General features: G+C 34.7%; 1 protein-coding gene and 1 non-coding gene across 3 annotated transcripts in view; both read left to right on the top strand.

The window, feature by feature from the left end:
- Positions 1-17,388, top strand: part of LOC129948958 (putative mediator of RNA polymerase II transcription subunit 29) — a 207,471-nt gene that overhangs the window by 52,434 nt on the left and 137,649 nt on the right. The window lies entirely within an intron of this gene.
- Trnag-gcc (transfer RNA glycine (anticodon GCC)) lies at positions 6,827-6,897 on the top strand. Its single transcript has one exon. It is a non-coding gene; the product is annotated as a tRNA-Gly (tRNA).

Genomic DNA, 17,388 nt, shown 5'->3' with positions numbered 1-17,388 from the left:
AGATCTTTTAATAACGATTTGACTTTCCAAAAGTATTTTTAAGTACTAAAGGGTATAATTGACAAATTATTAGTGTGAGTCTTTTCTCAACTTCTTCTCAACTTTCTGTTCGACTTGATTGTCAGCTGTCAGATTGCAAAACAGCTTACTATACAAATATTGGCAAGTTCGTATTCGAATTCAAGACGTTTACAAACAAGTTTACAAACTAAAAGCATGGCTTCACTGCCGTCTGCCTAGTTGACAAATTATAAACAAAATGACAAAGCTCAATAATATATTTAAAAACTTTCATTTATATTTCTATTTCTACAAGAAAGTGCTAGCCTGCAGAATTGATATAATTTTTAAGCAAGAGTATAACTTGATTTTGCGTCAGTATTTTGCTACCAAAAGTATTAATTCTTATTTCTTTAAGAACTGGACATCTTCCAACAAAGTGTAAACCATCTTCCCTTTCCCTTAAATTGCACAATAAGCGTATAATTAGTAAGTCATCTCTATGAGGTATTAAAATTCATAGATTCACCTCAATGTAACCTTCATTGAAATTTCGACAATGCTATTATCGTCTCTAAAATAATTCCTCCCTTCCAAGTTGTGATTTAGTTAACAGTTTAGCTGCCTGTAAATAGATCCTGTGGCGTCATTCTAGTATTTCTCTTATTGTTTTATATCCACCGCGGAAATGAGCTGGTATAAAGAAGCTTTTAAATCATCCTGATTATTACACAAAGGGTTAGTTTCCATTCCACATTCTCTTGCCAAATTTATCCAATCAGCATACCAACTTTTTTACGTTCGTATTACTTGAAGCGCTACTATCTCCGGAAGCCTGTTTATTGCTGATATTCATAACTCTCAAGACTCAATCGACCTGTATTTTTAGGGTTCGTATGAACATAGGTGATAATCCTGATTGCAACATAAACACATAGCTGGGTGTATTTGAGGCAGTCTAAAAGTTCCCTTAATAAAGTATCGAAGAAGTTTCTCAGCTGTTTCGTATTGTTTCGTTTCCCAAGTTTCGTAAAACATGACAGACTCAGATGCCGCTTCAAATATCTTGAATGTGCTGCTATGTACTATACTTTTGTTAGGAAAACATATTTTACAAGTTGCACTTATTGTACCTTTAGCCTCAACTAGTTTCTGTCTAATGTGAATTTCCGTGGTCAAATTTTTCGTTAAGTGAACTCCAAGGTATTTGAATTCCGTGACAACTTCAATGACCTTTTTATTATAGAACCATTTTTCATTCGCCCAATTGCAGCCTCCTCCTTGTTTAAACATCAAAATGTTGGACTTATTAAGATTAACAATCAAATTCTAAAGCTGGCAATATTGATACAGGCGGTTTATCATTAATTGCAATGATGCAGGTGATGCTGCCAAAAGAAAATTGTCGTCCGCAAACAGCAATGCTTTTATTATTTGCCCGGCGAAGTCTTCGCCAACCGGTAAGAGGTCTGTAAGATCTTTAATAAACAAGTCGAACACACTCGGCAGCTCTATCTGACTCCCGATTGTGTTTAAAACCTCTCGATAACTCTTCTCCATTCCATACCTTAGAAAATGGAACTGCATATAGATTCTGAATAACTCTTCCAAACTTCCATGAGTTTCCGTTACTATACAGCTTGTTGATAAGCGCATGTCTATCGATGATATCAAATATAGATTTAAAGTCAACGAAAAAGGTATATAGCTTCTTGTCTTTATTCAGGAATTTTTAAGCCATATTTTCAAGGGCAAAAATGTAGTCAACCGTCAAATAACCTGTCCTTAATTCTGCTTGAAACTCCTTTAAGAGGTTGTTGGTTTCTATCCAGTTATTGAAACGTTCTGAAAGTGATCTGCAAGCTGAAATTTGTTTCCGTTCAGCTGCTTTACCAGGGTCCAAAACTCCTTTCCGCTTTTACAAGATGCGATGTATATCTGTACCTTTTACTTAGCTGAAATACAAACACTTTTCAGCTTCGACTTCGCCTGACGTTTACGAGTTCAGCCATAGGAATTCAATACATGCTATCACAATGGAGCTTCGACCTCACGTTTTATTTGACAATCGAAAGGAAATAACGTAATGCTACGTAATGTGACTCCAAACGGAAGCTCTACTTTAAATTTGCTGAACATTTGCTTTGTCTTACTTTAGGTTTTAGGGGGATTCCCTTTGGGTATTATAGGCTGTGTAAGCTTCCTCCGCGATAAATTTAATTTTTTCGATTTAAAAACTCATATTTTATTTTATTTTGAGAAAAAATAACAGCTGCTAAGGACAGAAGTGCCATTTCAGAAATGTCATATTGGAAGTGTCATTCAAAGCAACCTAGAAGCATTCCCACCGTAACGCAGACGAAGCCGAAGCTGAAGCGTGTTTGTGATTCAGCCATTACTGATTTGCTTTTATAGCAATCAGTATATTTAAGTCATTAAATTAAAGGTACTAAATATTCAAAACAAAATAATTTTCTTTATAATCCCATCGGAACAAAAAGAAATTGGAAACCCAAAAGTAAAACGAATCAAAATTTTGTCAGTCAGTCAGTTTTTCTGTTAAACTTAAATTTCATCATTAAAAATTTTACAATAGAAATTTAACTTCAAAGTTATTGTTTGTTTAAACAAAAAAATACTATTTTTGAACCAATATTTAATTTAATTAAAGTATTGAACAAATAGCTATGACTAAATAAACAAAATGAAAAAAGAAAGAAATTCTATACCCAAAGAAACACCGTCTGCAATAAATGCAAATTTTTGTTCTTTGATGTTTTAAACTTTGAAGAACAAAGTATGTAATAAGTGTTTTCAAAAGTTCTATAAACTAAACGAGGTGCAGCGGATATTGTGTTAGCAAATAATTTAAGTAAACAAAATAAAGCACTCAAATTTATTAAATATCTTTTTGTTCAACTTTATAAATTTAATACAAACTTATAACTTTGTATTTGATTGAAAATAAAAACCTTCACAAATCTTTCAAATTAAGACGATGTCAGCATTTGAAGTTTTGTTTTTTGGATAGAACTGCATTGTTTTTGAGAACGCTTCCATGACACTTTCAAAATGAGGCAATTTGATTGGTTTAATGACTAAATAGGAGAATGTGTTTGGTTTCTCCATAATTTTACTTACACTTTCTTATATCTAGTCCAACGCAGCTTGTAGACAATAATTGAAATTTCAGTCTAAGATTTCCGTAATGGTTTTTGAAATGTTTTGGTGTCAATTTAATGGCTGAATCACAAACACGCTTCACCTGACGTTTACGAGTTCAGCCATAGGAATTCAATGCATGCTATTATAATGGAGCTTCGACCTCACGTTTCGTTTGACAATCGTGAGGAAAAGAACGTAATGTGACTCCAAATGGAAGCTCTAGTTCAATTATCTGAACATTTGCTTTGTCTGACAGCTCAACAGCTGTAAAAAAATGTCAACAAACAAAATATTTGCTCTTTGGAGGGATGAAATAATAGAAATGTCATTCAAAGCAACCTCGAAGCAGGCCCACCGTATCGCAGACGAATCCGAAGCTGAAGAATGTTTGTGATTCAGCCATAATGCTTTGACAGCTACTCTATTTCATAAAAATGGACAGGTTATAATTCTACAAATATATCAAACTTGTCAGACAAATTTGTATTTTTTAATTTATTGACAAGTGACAAATTTATTAGAAAAATACAATGACAAATTTGTCATGACGTTTATCATCTTTTCACAGCTAACACTTGGCCGTAACTGAGATTCCTATCTCAATTGTCAAATAAATACTTACAAATATGTACATTGTAGTTTTTTGTTTTCATTTCATAAAAGAATTGTCAGTATGAATTTATCGGTAATTTCCTGAACATTTCGGAAAATATTTGACAGTTCATTGTCATGAGAATTTCCTTATGAAACAAAAAGATGACAATTGTCGGGTGTTTTCTCACAATTCTAAAAAAATGTGAATATTTTTATGGAACCGATTTTGATAATTGTCAAGTTGTAAATTAACAAATTGTCACTTGTCACCTGTCACAATTGTCAATGTTTATGAAATATGCCACTGGTTTAAAATAAACAGCCCCAATTTGTCAATTCAAATGACAGGAGCTGATTTGAAAAAAAATTACATATGGTCTTCGTTAAGTTTGTTTGTTTAAAATTTTGAGGTAAAATCTCGATTTGACAATTTTGGTAAGTATTTTCGATACTGAGATGACTGGCAACGCTAAATGTGATAAATATATAAGCATTTATACTATACGTGCTCTTGTAAACATCAAAGAGTAAATTTTGTTGTTTTGTATTATATTCAGAAAGTACTGAAAGCTTTTATTTACAAAAACGTAGAAAACCGTTACAAATGTTGCAAAAGGCCTTCAGCGAGCGAGCATAGCTCTATCGAAAAGTAGAGTTTATGAATAGTCCAAAAGAGGTCGAGTATGCCGTAATGTATGTAAACGATTGGGGCGCTTAAATCGTCGATCTTCTCTTTGAATGGCATATTGAAAAGATCAGTGAAACATTTTAATTAATAGTTTAGGTCTTGATTCGTGATTATAACTTCAAAAACTCGAACTGACTTAGCATTTTGTTATTTCGATTTGAATCGATAAAAACCAGAACCAAACAGAAATTTATGACTATATCGGAAAAGGGCTTCGCAGCATGTTTCTGAGGGACCGACTTTAAGGGAGATGAAACTAATTTAATTTTAAGTTACTTTCGACCACAATGAATGTCAAGTCAGTGCATTGAATTTTTCAAATGTCTTTGTCAATGGCAAAGGTTTTGGTGTTCCGACATTACAATATATAGAATGTCCGTCAGATGTCAGTATATAAGGCCACGTTACAATTTCTTCCAAATTGACTACAAGGTCATATGCAAAGTAGAGATTTTGGTTAGGAGATCTTTGACATGGTGGATTTCGGTTTGAAAGTCCAGCAAGTTATTTTAAAAAACGTCACCAACTCATTAATGTCAGTTGAAAACGCCATGTTTACTAAATCTTACACATTTGAATTTCATATAAAACCCAAAATGGCTTGGACTTGGTCAAGATGGAGGTATTGTTACTATCCCATTTATAGTACGGAAAATTTGGTTTCTAAAGAATGGGTTAAAAATCCGTTCATAAATATCACTCAAAAATGTTTTTAGGACATTATCGTAACCATCTCGAATCGGTAAAACAAATATTGACAATTAATTGACCGTATTTTATGTGACGTCTAAAGGGTCAGTGAATTGATTACTTAAATCGACCATTTTATCGTTACTTTTGATGTCAACACATTATCCAATCCTAACATAAAGGTTATCGAACAGTAAAGTCCTACAATAAACAAAAGTTTTATTGTACCATTTAAAGTGCTGCGACTTCCTCATGAATATTAAGTCCCGATGAAATTCACCCAACAACAAAAAAAGAAACTAAACGCCAAAAATAAAATATGTGTGGCGCTTGTTCCTTCCATTTCTTTTCATGGTCTGTGGCTTTGTTCTGAAATTCAACTCAACAGCCGAATTGGTCGCTCTTTAACACCACCAGTACCACTTTACATCATGTGTGTCCGTACCTTCTCACTTCTGCCCTTGCCCTCTCCCTGCCGCGTGTATACTTAAATTGGACAAAATTTTGTGGTTTCCATATTATAGTCTTGGAGGTTGGAGCTGGAGCACATACCTCCATAATATTATACTTATTCCTACTCCAATCCAAATCCAAAGCCAAGTCAAAAGGTTGAACCAAAGCTGATGATGGCGATGATGGCGAAGCACCCAGGTGAAGAAAAAGGATATAATCCCCGCACTCTAATGAATAATTTGGGTTCATGGCTCGTGGCTTTTTGACTACAGATTCAGAAACAGTGTGAATACTGTGAATGTGAATGCGAATGTGAACGCCACCCAAACCTAAAACCAGACCAAAACACACCGAAAAACGTCGACGAGCGACGACGCGACGTCGAAAATGGTGTGAATTTTATTTTTATTTCATCATGAATGCATGAAAATGAAAATCTGGAAATGGCAGGCTATAAAATTCAACACAAGTGGGTGTGCACTGTTGAGCACATTATATCTTCGTTAAGTAAGACCCAAAGTAAATAACACTATACCTTACCTTACCTACTACCTTCAGTACAGTACTTCATGCTTTACTTTGTATAACCCGCGGAACTACCAAACCGTTTCCAGAATATGTTAACTTGTACAACAACATCGCATCCAAAGACAAGACCGTAACCAAGGAACGAACGAGATGTTTTGAAATGGAAAATTTTGATGTTCAAATGTCGATTTGGGGAACGTGTTAACGTCACTCTTTGTCGTTTTTGAAGAATCGTGCTAAGGGTTATAAGGGTAAGGGTTAGACTCATGACAAATTATATAGATATAATATAACATAAGTTATAAAAGGTTATAAGGGGTTTTCGCAACTCGAAAAGGTGTGCATATTATATGGGAAATTGATTTACTTAAACTGTGATTAACGTTAGTATAAGAGTTGAACACATTTTTATGGAATAGGAACAAATTATTAGAGTACCTATCAAAAAATTGACAGCTTATGAGCTGAATAGAGTTGAGGCAGACTTCCTCTAAAGGAGACTTAAATTATTGGGTATTAAAGTTGCAGTGCGTCAATTTGAGTTAAGATAAGTGTGGTATAAGTTTTTGTTGGGATACAAGTTGTAATTTAGATGTAAAGAGGGGAAAGTCTTGGAAAATGTACCCATCACGGATTAAAGATGGATTTATCAAACAAGTCATAAGCGTTAGCAAGATAGGTTACAAGTTGTCTTACTAAAATTTTCAAGCATCGGTGGTTCAGTGGTAGAATGCTCGCCTGCCACGCGGGCGGCCCGGGTTCGATTCCCGGCCGATGCAAATAACTTTTTTTTTTAAATTATTTGAAAAGTTGTTCGATGAAAGCCTACTTGCTAAAGATGGTGCTACAGTCCTGTGTGGAGCTTAAGGGCCTCACTCAACAAATTTCTCCATCTAGCTTAGTTTCTATAGCTAGATGTCTCCAGCGGCGCAGTCCAAGTTAGGTGAAGAATCATTTTCCACTTGTGCGCGCCACATAATCCGCGGACTCTCAACTGCACTGTACTTAAGGCGTGGATTCGAAAACTTTCCGAAATGGAGAATCTGTTTCTATAAGCTTTTCGTGTCTTAACCATCTTAGGCGTTGGACTTTTATACTATTGGCTAAGTTTAAGTCGCTGTTAAGGCCGTATGTCGTTGCATACGGTCCCGTAAATCACGTGAAGAACTTTTCTCTCGAAACGACCGTAGTATATGGTCTTTGTTTGCTCGAGAGAGGGCGTAGCTTAGATAGATAAAGTTTGAACTACCTCAAAGCTACCACTTGTGCGCGCCACCTGATCCGCGGTCTTTCTCTACTGAGCTATCATGTGGGTGTGGATTCGAAGACTTTCCGGGCCGGAGCATTGGTTTCATGCGTTTTAAGGGACCCAGCCATCTCAGGTGTTATTCTTCTGGCTAAGTTTTGCCATGTTCTCCTCTACTTAGCTTGTATACATAGGGAACGTAGATTATTCGAAGAACTTTTCTCTTGAAACGTCCCGAGGCGCTTCATCCGCTTTCATCATAGCTCAAGCTTCTGCATCGTATATGGGGACAGGTATGATTAGGGTCTTATATTGCGACTCTTTGGTTGTTCGAGGATGTAGCTGTACTTACTTCAATTGCTTTCTTAGCCCAAAGCTATAACGGTAAGTATAGCAGTAATTCTTCGTTTGATTTTAGAACTGGCGTTATTTTCTGCATTCATAGCGGAGCCTAAGTAGACAAAGTCCTTAACTACCTCAAAGCTAAGTCTGCCGATGGTGACGTTTTGACCGAAACGTTGGTGTTGAAGGTCCTTTTTTTGATAACAACATATACTTTGGTTTGCCCTCAATAACCGCTAATCCATTTTTATAGCCTGCTTCTCAATACTCACTCTTTAAATCGCGCTAAATTCTTTCGATCGTTTCAATGTCATCAGCCTATGAAGTTATAGGACAGACTTTTGAAAGAAAGTGCCCCTAGTGTCGACGTGGGAGCTCTGCACTATTCATTCAATACATTTCTGACAAACAATGGCTTAAGAGGTACGAATGATCTTAGAAATAAACTATGTCAAGACATTAAAGTATCATTGATGTTTTTTAAATGTTAAATTCTTATTTGGATATGCCATTTCCGTAATAATTTTAGGTCAACTTTTCTATGTTTTTTTTTTTAATGTATTTAGAATTTTGATATTAAACTCACAGCACATTCTTTAAAAGAGCGGCACAATGTCGTTGACTTGTATCAGTGCAATATTTTCTCTGTTTTTGATGCAACTATATCACTTTGAAACTATGTTTTTGCTATGTTTTCTATGTTTTTTTCTGTATTGGTGTTGCGGTTTTCCCATACTATTTTGATTAGAACAGAGTAAATTTCATGATTCGCTTTAGAGAAAGCTTATCTCTTTCTTAGACAGTTCACCGCCAATTTAACGCTGCTAGTCAGTGTTATGACTCCGTCTGACATCGAACGCGTTAGTGATTCTATGGGCCAAACTTTTTTCGCACTTGTGGCGAGAGTACTAAAAGATCTTAACACAGATAAATCCTCTGGTCCGGATGGTACCCCCGCTATTGTTCTGAAAATGTGTTCTTCAACGTTGGCAAAACCACTGCGTAAGCTTTTTTATCTATCCAACTACTCAGTTCTCCGAGCGGATGGAAAACTGCATTTGTCCAACCTACGATTATCAAAAAAGGCGAATCTTCCTCACCCTCTAATTATCGACCAATTGCACTTACGTCCCTTCTTTCCAAATATGTACATGGAAACGCAGATAAATTATCAGCTTAAGTACGGAAGCTTCTTAATCATCGGCAATACGGCTTTTCACACTGATGATCTCATGGTTCATCTCACAGAACAGTGAAGAAAATCTTTACATCGCTTTGCAGAAAGTAAGATTATTGCAGCTTATATTTCAAAATCATTTGATAGGGTTTGTTATCAGGCTTTCTTATCGAAAATGCGTGCTTTCGGTTTTCACGAATCGCTCCTTCATTGGATTAGTATAATTACCTTTCGGATAGTTCAATACAAGTAGTATTGTCTGAAAATCACAAAATAAATACTGGTGTGCCCCAGGGCTCTGTTCTATCTCCAACACTCTTTCTCATTTTTTTTAATGATCTCCTGTCTGCAACCTTTTATCCAATACATTGTTTCGCTGACGATAGTACTCTCAGCTTTTCATGTTCGTTTTTTAACTCACATTCCTCTTCTTCGGACGTATCGTTAAATCGAAATACACCCCCCTTGCTATTATCCATAGATGGCACTTGCATCGAGCAGACTGAACATATCCATATTCTCGGTATGTGTGTCAACGACCACCTTTTATGGAAATATCACATACGCGATGTTGCCAAAAATGCAGCAAGATGTTTGGGTTTCTTAAGGCGAGGGAAAAAGTTTTTCTCCACCTCTGATCTGGCTATTATCTACAAAACTTATACACGACTAAGGCTTGAGCATAACTTTCCTCTCTGGGCTGGTGCACCTGCAACCTACTTAAGCCTCTAGGACAGCATTGAACGTAGAGCATTTCAATGTTTTTATTATTTAATTTTAAACTTCTATGCCTCTAAAAAATTACAGGAAAAATGTAATATATTCCAAGGAGGTCGTGATATACTTTAAGATAAAAGAACTTTTTTGAACTTGTTTAAATTAAACTTTCTAACAAGATGTTCGAAACGATAGCAATTTGGCGATTCCTCATCAATTTTTGGTATAAGTAGATCCTTTTCTTCATCTTTACAATGAAATAAACTAATACTTTTACTACGTCTTAAAAATTTCACGATGAAACCTCTCAGTAGAAAACCACCTTATTGTTTAAAGTACGATTTCGATTTTTATAATTTTCTATGTTCTTGTTTTTGAAATATTCAATGGAAATGTTTTGCAATAACAAAACGTCGATAGATTGCTTCATCGATTTTAAAAGGAATTCTTTTCTAACATAGAACATAGAATACATCGCATCAGATATCAAGAAATTCTCATCCATTTAAGGACTAATTTTATTATTCTGTTTTCATTTTGCTCTTAGTAAAAACCTCTCAATGGAAAAACCAGTTGCTTAAATTTCAGTTTTGTTTTTTGCATCATTTTCTATGTTTTTTATTTCCTTCAATTTTAAGCTTTATTTGAATATTTAAAGTGAATATTTTACAAAAACAAAGAAGTGTTAGATTGCTTTATACGTTTTCAAGAAAATTTGTTTCTATGATTAAAATTTCAGTTAACTAAACAACTCAAAATAAAACATAGAAAACATCGCATTAAATATCAACACATTTTTCTCGTGGTTTTACTTTTAATTCCAGTTTACTTTATTTTAAATAAAAAAAATGTAGAATTTCGAAATGAATTCTGATTGAAACAAATGTTCAATGGCTGAGGAAAACTTCTTTCTGTACGTTTTTTGAAATCCGGTTCAATGTAAATTCCGTGAAAATGCCAATTTAAATGGGAACAGCTCCGTGCTAGTTTTCTTTTCTTTTTGATTCTCAAATTTTAAAGAGAGTTTTTTGCAAACGAAAAATTCAAATGCAATCCATCATGCACTAGTTTTTCCCCATCGGTGATTATTTGGATTTTTCCATAATTCCTCTTAAAAATTTCTGTTTGTGGTTTTTCCATATAAATCGCTGCCCTCAGATTCCTGATAATAATGACAGCCCCCAAAAAAAGAATCATAAGAGATGTTGTATACGCAGTAACAGTAACCTATAGCAAAAAAAGACGACACGACAATGATGACGACGACGTCAAAGACATGACACCCGCAGTTCGTCGTCGTCCCCGACGTCCTTCGTCCCAACGAACGTCAAGGCAGCTCAGCATCAGCATGGCAAAGGCATCAGAAAGACCGCAGCGCAACAGCGAAGCAGTTGAAAATTTTGAAATGAATTTTCAATTTGTATCCGCAAGCGATTTGGTAATACTTTGGCATTATTAATGCTTCGACTACGGTGACGAACGACAACGACAACGACGAGCGACGCGACGGCAGCGACAATGACGGTGGTGGTGGTGGCGGGCGGAACAAAGCAAAAGCAAAAGCAAGCCTTTTGTAAGTTATATGCGGAGGTCGAGTTGAAGATGTTGAAGAGGGCTTTTCCCTACCAATATTTCGTCTTCTACTTTTGTATTTCTTTTTGTTTTAATAAATTCGTTATTTATAAATTTTGTTGTCTTGTTTTTAGCTTTTCTAGTGCTTTATTGTGAATCATGATGTTGACGATGATGATAATAATCTGTGTGAATATAATGATTCTTGTAGGTCCTAGTCGAAGGTTTGGTATATGACGACTTGTCTTGTTGTTGCTTTCATTTTTCTCTGTTGCTGTTGCTGAATTCATAACAAGACTTTGGAAAAAAAAAAGATTTTATGTAACCAGATATTAAAGGGTTACGACTTTGTTAACAACATAATCAGCTTCACTTGATGGGTTATATATGTAGGTACCTTTATACCTTTGTATACCTTTCTATGATGGATAAAATGCATTTATGGACTTGAGGGCTTAAATAAAAAATAAGACAAAAAAAAACACCTTTGATGCTTTTCTAGAAGCAAATAAAACAAAAAAAGGGTGTTTTGTTTACATAGTCTTTATAAAAAGATTAAAGCGGAACAAAGTCGTAGTGTTGTGAAGTCCTCGTTCTCGTCCTCGTTAAGAGGATTCTTTGTGATTTCTATATGCAAATATAAAGCCATCAAAGAAAAGAAACAGAAAAATTAATGATTAAAAATGCGTTGAGTCAATGCGTCAGAGATTGACTTTTGAATTGAAAAATGAGTAAAAGGCTGCTCCAGGCAGCCGGAAATGTTACGTAAGGTCAAGATGACACCTTTTATAAATGTAGGTATGTATCTCTGTTTCAAAATCAAAAGTAAAACTGATGGGTTTAAGTTGATACTATAAAAAACATACAGGTACAGGTATGTTTCATCAAGAAGTAAAGAGTTTTGACGCTTTACTATTACCTTGTTCTTCCTTTAAATAAACGGTGATTTTTTAAGAGCTTGAGAACTTTAAAAAAAAAAAAACGCATAAAATTTGCAAAATCTCATCAATTCTTTATTTGAAACGTTAGATTGGTCCATGACATTTACTTTTTGAAGATAATTTCATTTAAATGTTGACCGCGGCTGCGTCTTAGGTGGTCCATTCGGAAAGTCCAATTTTGGGTAACTTTTTCGAGCATTTCGGCCGGAATAGCCCGAATTTCTTCGGAAATGTTGTCTTCCAAAGCTGGAATAGTTGCTGGCTTATTTGTGTAGACTTTAGACTTGACGTAGCCCCACAAAAAATAGTCTAAAGGCGTCAAATCGTTGGTGGCCAACTTACCGGTCCATTCCTTGAGATGAATTGTTCTCCAAAGTTTTCCCTCAAAATGACCATAGAATCGCGAGCTGTGTGGCATGTAGCGCCATCTTGTTGAAACCACATGTCAACCAAGTTCAGTTCTTCCATTTTTGGCAACAAAAAGTTTGTTAGCATTGAACGATAGCGATCGCCATTCACCGTAACGTTGCGTCCAACAGCATCTTTGAAAAAATACGGTCCAATGATTCCACCAGCGTACAAACCACACCAAACAGTGCATTTTTCGAGATGCATGGGCAGTTCTTGAACGGCTTCTGGTTGCTCTTTACTCCAAATGCGGCAATTTTGCTTATTTACGTAGCCATTCAACCAGAAATGAGCCTCATCGCTGAACAAAATTTGTCGATAAAAAAGCGGATTTTCTGCCAACTTTTCTAGGGCCCATTCACTGAAAATTCGACGTTGTGGCAGATCGTTCGGCTTCAGTTCTTGCACGAGCTGTATTTTATACGGTTTTACACCAAGATCTTTGCGTAAAATCTTCCATGTGGTCGAATAACACAAACCCAATTGCTGCGAACGGCGACGAATCGACATTTCACGGTCTTCAGCAACACTCTCAGAAACAGACGCAATATTCTCTTCTGTAAGCACTGTATGCATTCGTGTGGTTGGTTTAATGTAAAATAAAGTAAACTGAGTGCGAAACTTGGTCACAATCTCATAAATTGTTTGCTCACTTGGTCGATTATGTAGACCATAAATCGGACGTAAAGCGCGAAACACATTTTGAACCGAACACTGATTTTGGTAATAAAATTCAATGATTTGCAAGCGTTGCTCGTTAGTAAGTCTATTCATGATAAAATGTCAAAGCATACTGAGCATCTTTCTCTTTGACACCATGTCTGAAATCCCGCGTGATCTGTCAAATACTAATGCATGAAAATCCTAATCTCAAAAAAATCACCCTTTATACAGCTCTACAAAGAAAGTAGGATGCATTTAATATCTACACTTTTAAGCTGATATCCCAAGTAGGAATTATTGAAAAATGAAATAGGTATGTTAAATTGTCGTTTTAGTTCAGACTTTTGAAGTCACTCTTTTTTGAATCTTTAAATGTTTGAGGTCTACAGTCGATCAAATATTCACATTATAACAGGTCCTGAAAAAACCAACAACATCAAATAGACATACACCATCTTTTTATCGATTTTAAGGCCGCATAAGCCAACATCTACAGGACTGAAATGTATAGAGCCATGGGTAGTTTTGGCATTCGTGACAAACTCGTCCCTTTGTACAGGATGACCATGAAGAATTCGTGCTGCTTTATAAAGGTTAGAAAAAATTTATCCGAGTCTTTTAATGTCACAAAGGTATACAAGGTGATGCGTTGTCATTTGATTTCTTTGACCTCTTTCATTGACACAATCGAAAAAATTTAGCGTGATGTCAATGGAGCTTTTGTGAGTATTGAAATGGAGGCGGCATTCTTGAGCAGTGGTTTTGATTCCTCACATCATTAATTAACCAAACAGCATACATTTTAACAATTTAAATGCGAGGCTATATGTCATTCCATTTTAAGTTTTGGCGTATTATTTACTTTTTAAATGTCAAAAGATGACAGCTTCGAAATTATCAGCTGTCAAAATAACGCGAGATTTCTCTTATGTTGCCATTTTGGTTATTGAATGCGTTACCTATATTTAAATAAAGGAAATGTATAGTTCAGTCCTGCATCAAATTATAACAATCCACTTAATTAAGTATCCTTGACACCATAAAATAGTCTCGAATCTGTTCATAGCAGCACACCACACATGTCAATAGCAGGCGGTTTGCCATTCATTTAGAGATTGCGTATGCTTATTATTAGGTCTATGTTCATTAGGGTGGGTAAAAAGTCAGTTTTTGTTTTGAGGACTATATAAAGTTTTCAAAGTTCAAGTAAAACTACCGTCCAGGTATAAAATTTTGAGTTGACGTTTCTGATATTTTTGGCTGCCAAGATTATTCTTTCGCTTTACCAACCAATTAGAAAAAATTGGAATGAGCTCCGCTCCTAATTCCTTAAGCTGACGAAAATCGCTACGTAATGAAATAAATTCAGTGAAGATGTCCGTTGCAACTTTCCCATCACTAATATCTAACAATTGTTTCAAAAATACACCTGCATTTTGATCTTGTTGTGAAAGTAAATAAATGCTAGCTGTCAATCTAAGTGTCAAACACGCGTTAAGTGCATTACATCAAGTTGATCGTGGAATAACCAGAAGCGTCTGGTGAAAATCACCGGACAACAAAATCATTGCTTTACCAAAAATGTTTTGGTTCCCAAAAAAATCTTTCAAAGTTGTATCTAGCTCCTTAAGTAACCTCTTTTAGCGATCGCACATTGGCCTCAAATAATAATTGATCCCAAATAATAATCTTTGACATTGCGCTTCTTTTAGCAAGGTTGGAAGTAATTCCAATGTAATTCTTCCACCTTTTAACAAAGTTGCTGCTATTCCAGAGAAAGCCAACTCTAAGGCAATTTAATTAAGATTTCGGATTCCTTTCTTGAACAATTTATTTGATCTAAGAAAGAGTACGAACTCTTAAGAACAATTTATAAGATCTAAGAAAGAGTACAAATTCTTAAAAAGATTTACATGTAAACAATATATTTGGTCTCTGGAGTCGAAAATAAAAACTAATTCGAAGTGTTTTTGGTCATTTCTAAATACTAAAAGAAAATCAGTTGGAATTCCTTCCAGTATTTCTTACAATGGTATTTTTTCTGAAAATTTAGAAGATATTTGTAATAACTTTGCTTTATTTTTCCAATCGAACTTTTCTGATTTGGGTTTAGATTATATTGAAACACTTAGTTTCAATTCTAACATTAATGTTGGTGACTTTTCTTTATCGAGAGTTGATGTATTAAATGCTTTATCGTCGGCCGCTTGATAACAGTTTCTCTGCCGCACCCGAAAATATTCCACCTTTAGTTTCGAAATTTTGTAAATATAACCTTAAAACCCCACTTTGCTTTATTTTTTATTTGTCCTTGAAACAAAGAGTATTTTTGGATACATGGAAACATTTTCTGATAACTCTTTTGCATAGATCTGGATCTAAAAAGTCTGTGGAAAATTACAGACATATTGCTAAGCTTTAGCTGATCCCCAAATTATTTGAAGCAATTGTTAAAATTAAACTTTAAAGTTTAGTTCAAAATCATATTTCCCTGCATCAGCAGCGTTTTATGAGTGGTCGGTCTACTGCCAAAAATTTAGCAATTTTTAAAAATTACTGTCTTAGTTGTTTAGAAAAACACACTCAAGTGGATATAATCTACACCGATTTCTTCAAGGCGATTGATTTGGTAAAACATAAAGACAATATGTTAAAATTGGTGATGTTCTTTCAAATGAAATACAAAATTTTTCAAGTGTACCACAAGGTAGTCATCTTGGGCCACTCCTTTTCATTTTTTTTAGAAATCATTTACCGAGTTGTATTAAAAGTTGGATATTCATAATATTACCAAGTGGTGTTTCAAAAATGGGTTAAATTTGAATGTAAGAAAGTGTAGTATTGTTACGTTTTCTTAAATAAAGAATCCGATATGTTTTGATTACAAAATTGAGAATCAGTTCTTAATGAGGTTAACAAATCAAAATGTTCGTACTGTAATTTTTGACTCCAAATTGATAATGTTATTTCAAAAGCTAACGTCATGTTGGGATTTATTTCAAGAACTTTTAAGTCATTCGAAGATCCATATACTTTAAAATCACTTTTTGTATCCCTTGTAAGACCTCTCCTTGAATATTGCTGCATAATATGGAATCCCTTTACACAAGCAAGTATTTTAAGGATTGAAAGGGTTCAGAATAGATTTACAAATTTGCTTTACGAATGCTTTATAATTATTCAAATATGCAACCTTATGAGACCAGATGTGCTCTAATTGACTTAAAACCTTAACTTTCTAGAAGAAAATTGTATTCAGTACTCTTTGCTTATGATGTGCTCAACTCTAACATAAATTGTTCATTTTTATTGTCCCAGTTCAATATGTATGTTCCATCTCGGAATTTGCGTCCTAGAAATGGTAATTTTCATCGCAGACTGTTGTTTTTTTTTAAACAAAAAAGAAGAAGACTGATGTGCTACTTTTTTCTTGTCACATTCTAGCTTTTGAAAGAGCAGTGAAAGCTTTGACTTAAGCTTAACTTATTTTATGCAATAAAACAAGAAGAAAAGGATTTATCAAGGCCGAAAAACCATATCGAAATTCTTTAGCAGAGAGTCTCAAAATGTTGTAATTTCAAATAGGAGAAAAACACAGAGTTGGATAAACATCCACATTCGTGGTGTGCGGTTAAAAAAAGAATATCTCTACTTAACAGTACTTCCGAAATACGTATATTAAGCATCATTTTATTACTTTTTTAGTGTAAGAAACCTCGATAAATTCGACTTGTATTCCTGGATTTTAAGGCGTTTTTGAGATGATTAAATTAAATTTTAAACTTTCATGCTTCTCGTGAAGAACTAATAAATTGTCCAAGAGTAATGAAATATCATGAAATGTTTTTTCTCAAATAAGAATTTTGGAATTGGTTTGAAAACTGTAGGTTATTATAAGAGTTATAAGTCACTAGGCTCTAATTCTTCACGAGCTGTACAAAAATAAAAAAACAGGCTGAAATATGACGTACAATTATAACTTCCCATTCGTGCCCGTCTGTCAATATGTTTACAAGTCTTACAAAATGTATTAATACCAACATTTTGCGTAAGATACAAAAAGTTTAGAGTCAATATCTCTCTTTGTTGAAGAGGAACTTGAGTTGAAAACCATTGTTACCATTTTTAGTAGGTTTTGTATCGTATGTATGAAAGTATCGTAAGATTATTGCGCTTGATACGAGTATTTTAAAAGCAGTTGATA

This window comes from Eupeodes corollae, chromosome 3 (genome assembly GCF_945859685.1).
Source record: "Eupeodes corollae chromosome 3, idEupCoro1.1, whole genome shotgun sequence".
Lineage (NCBI taxonomy): Eukaryota > Metazoa > Arthropoda > Insecta > Diptera > Syrphidae > Eupeodes > Eupeodes corollae.
This window is presented reverse-complemented; position numbering and strand designations above follow the sequence as displayed.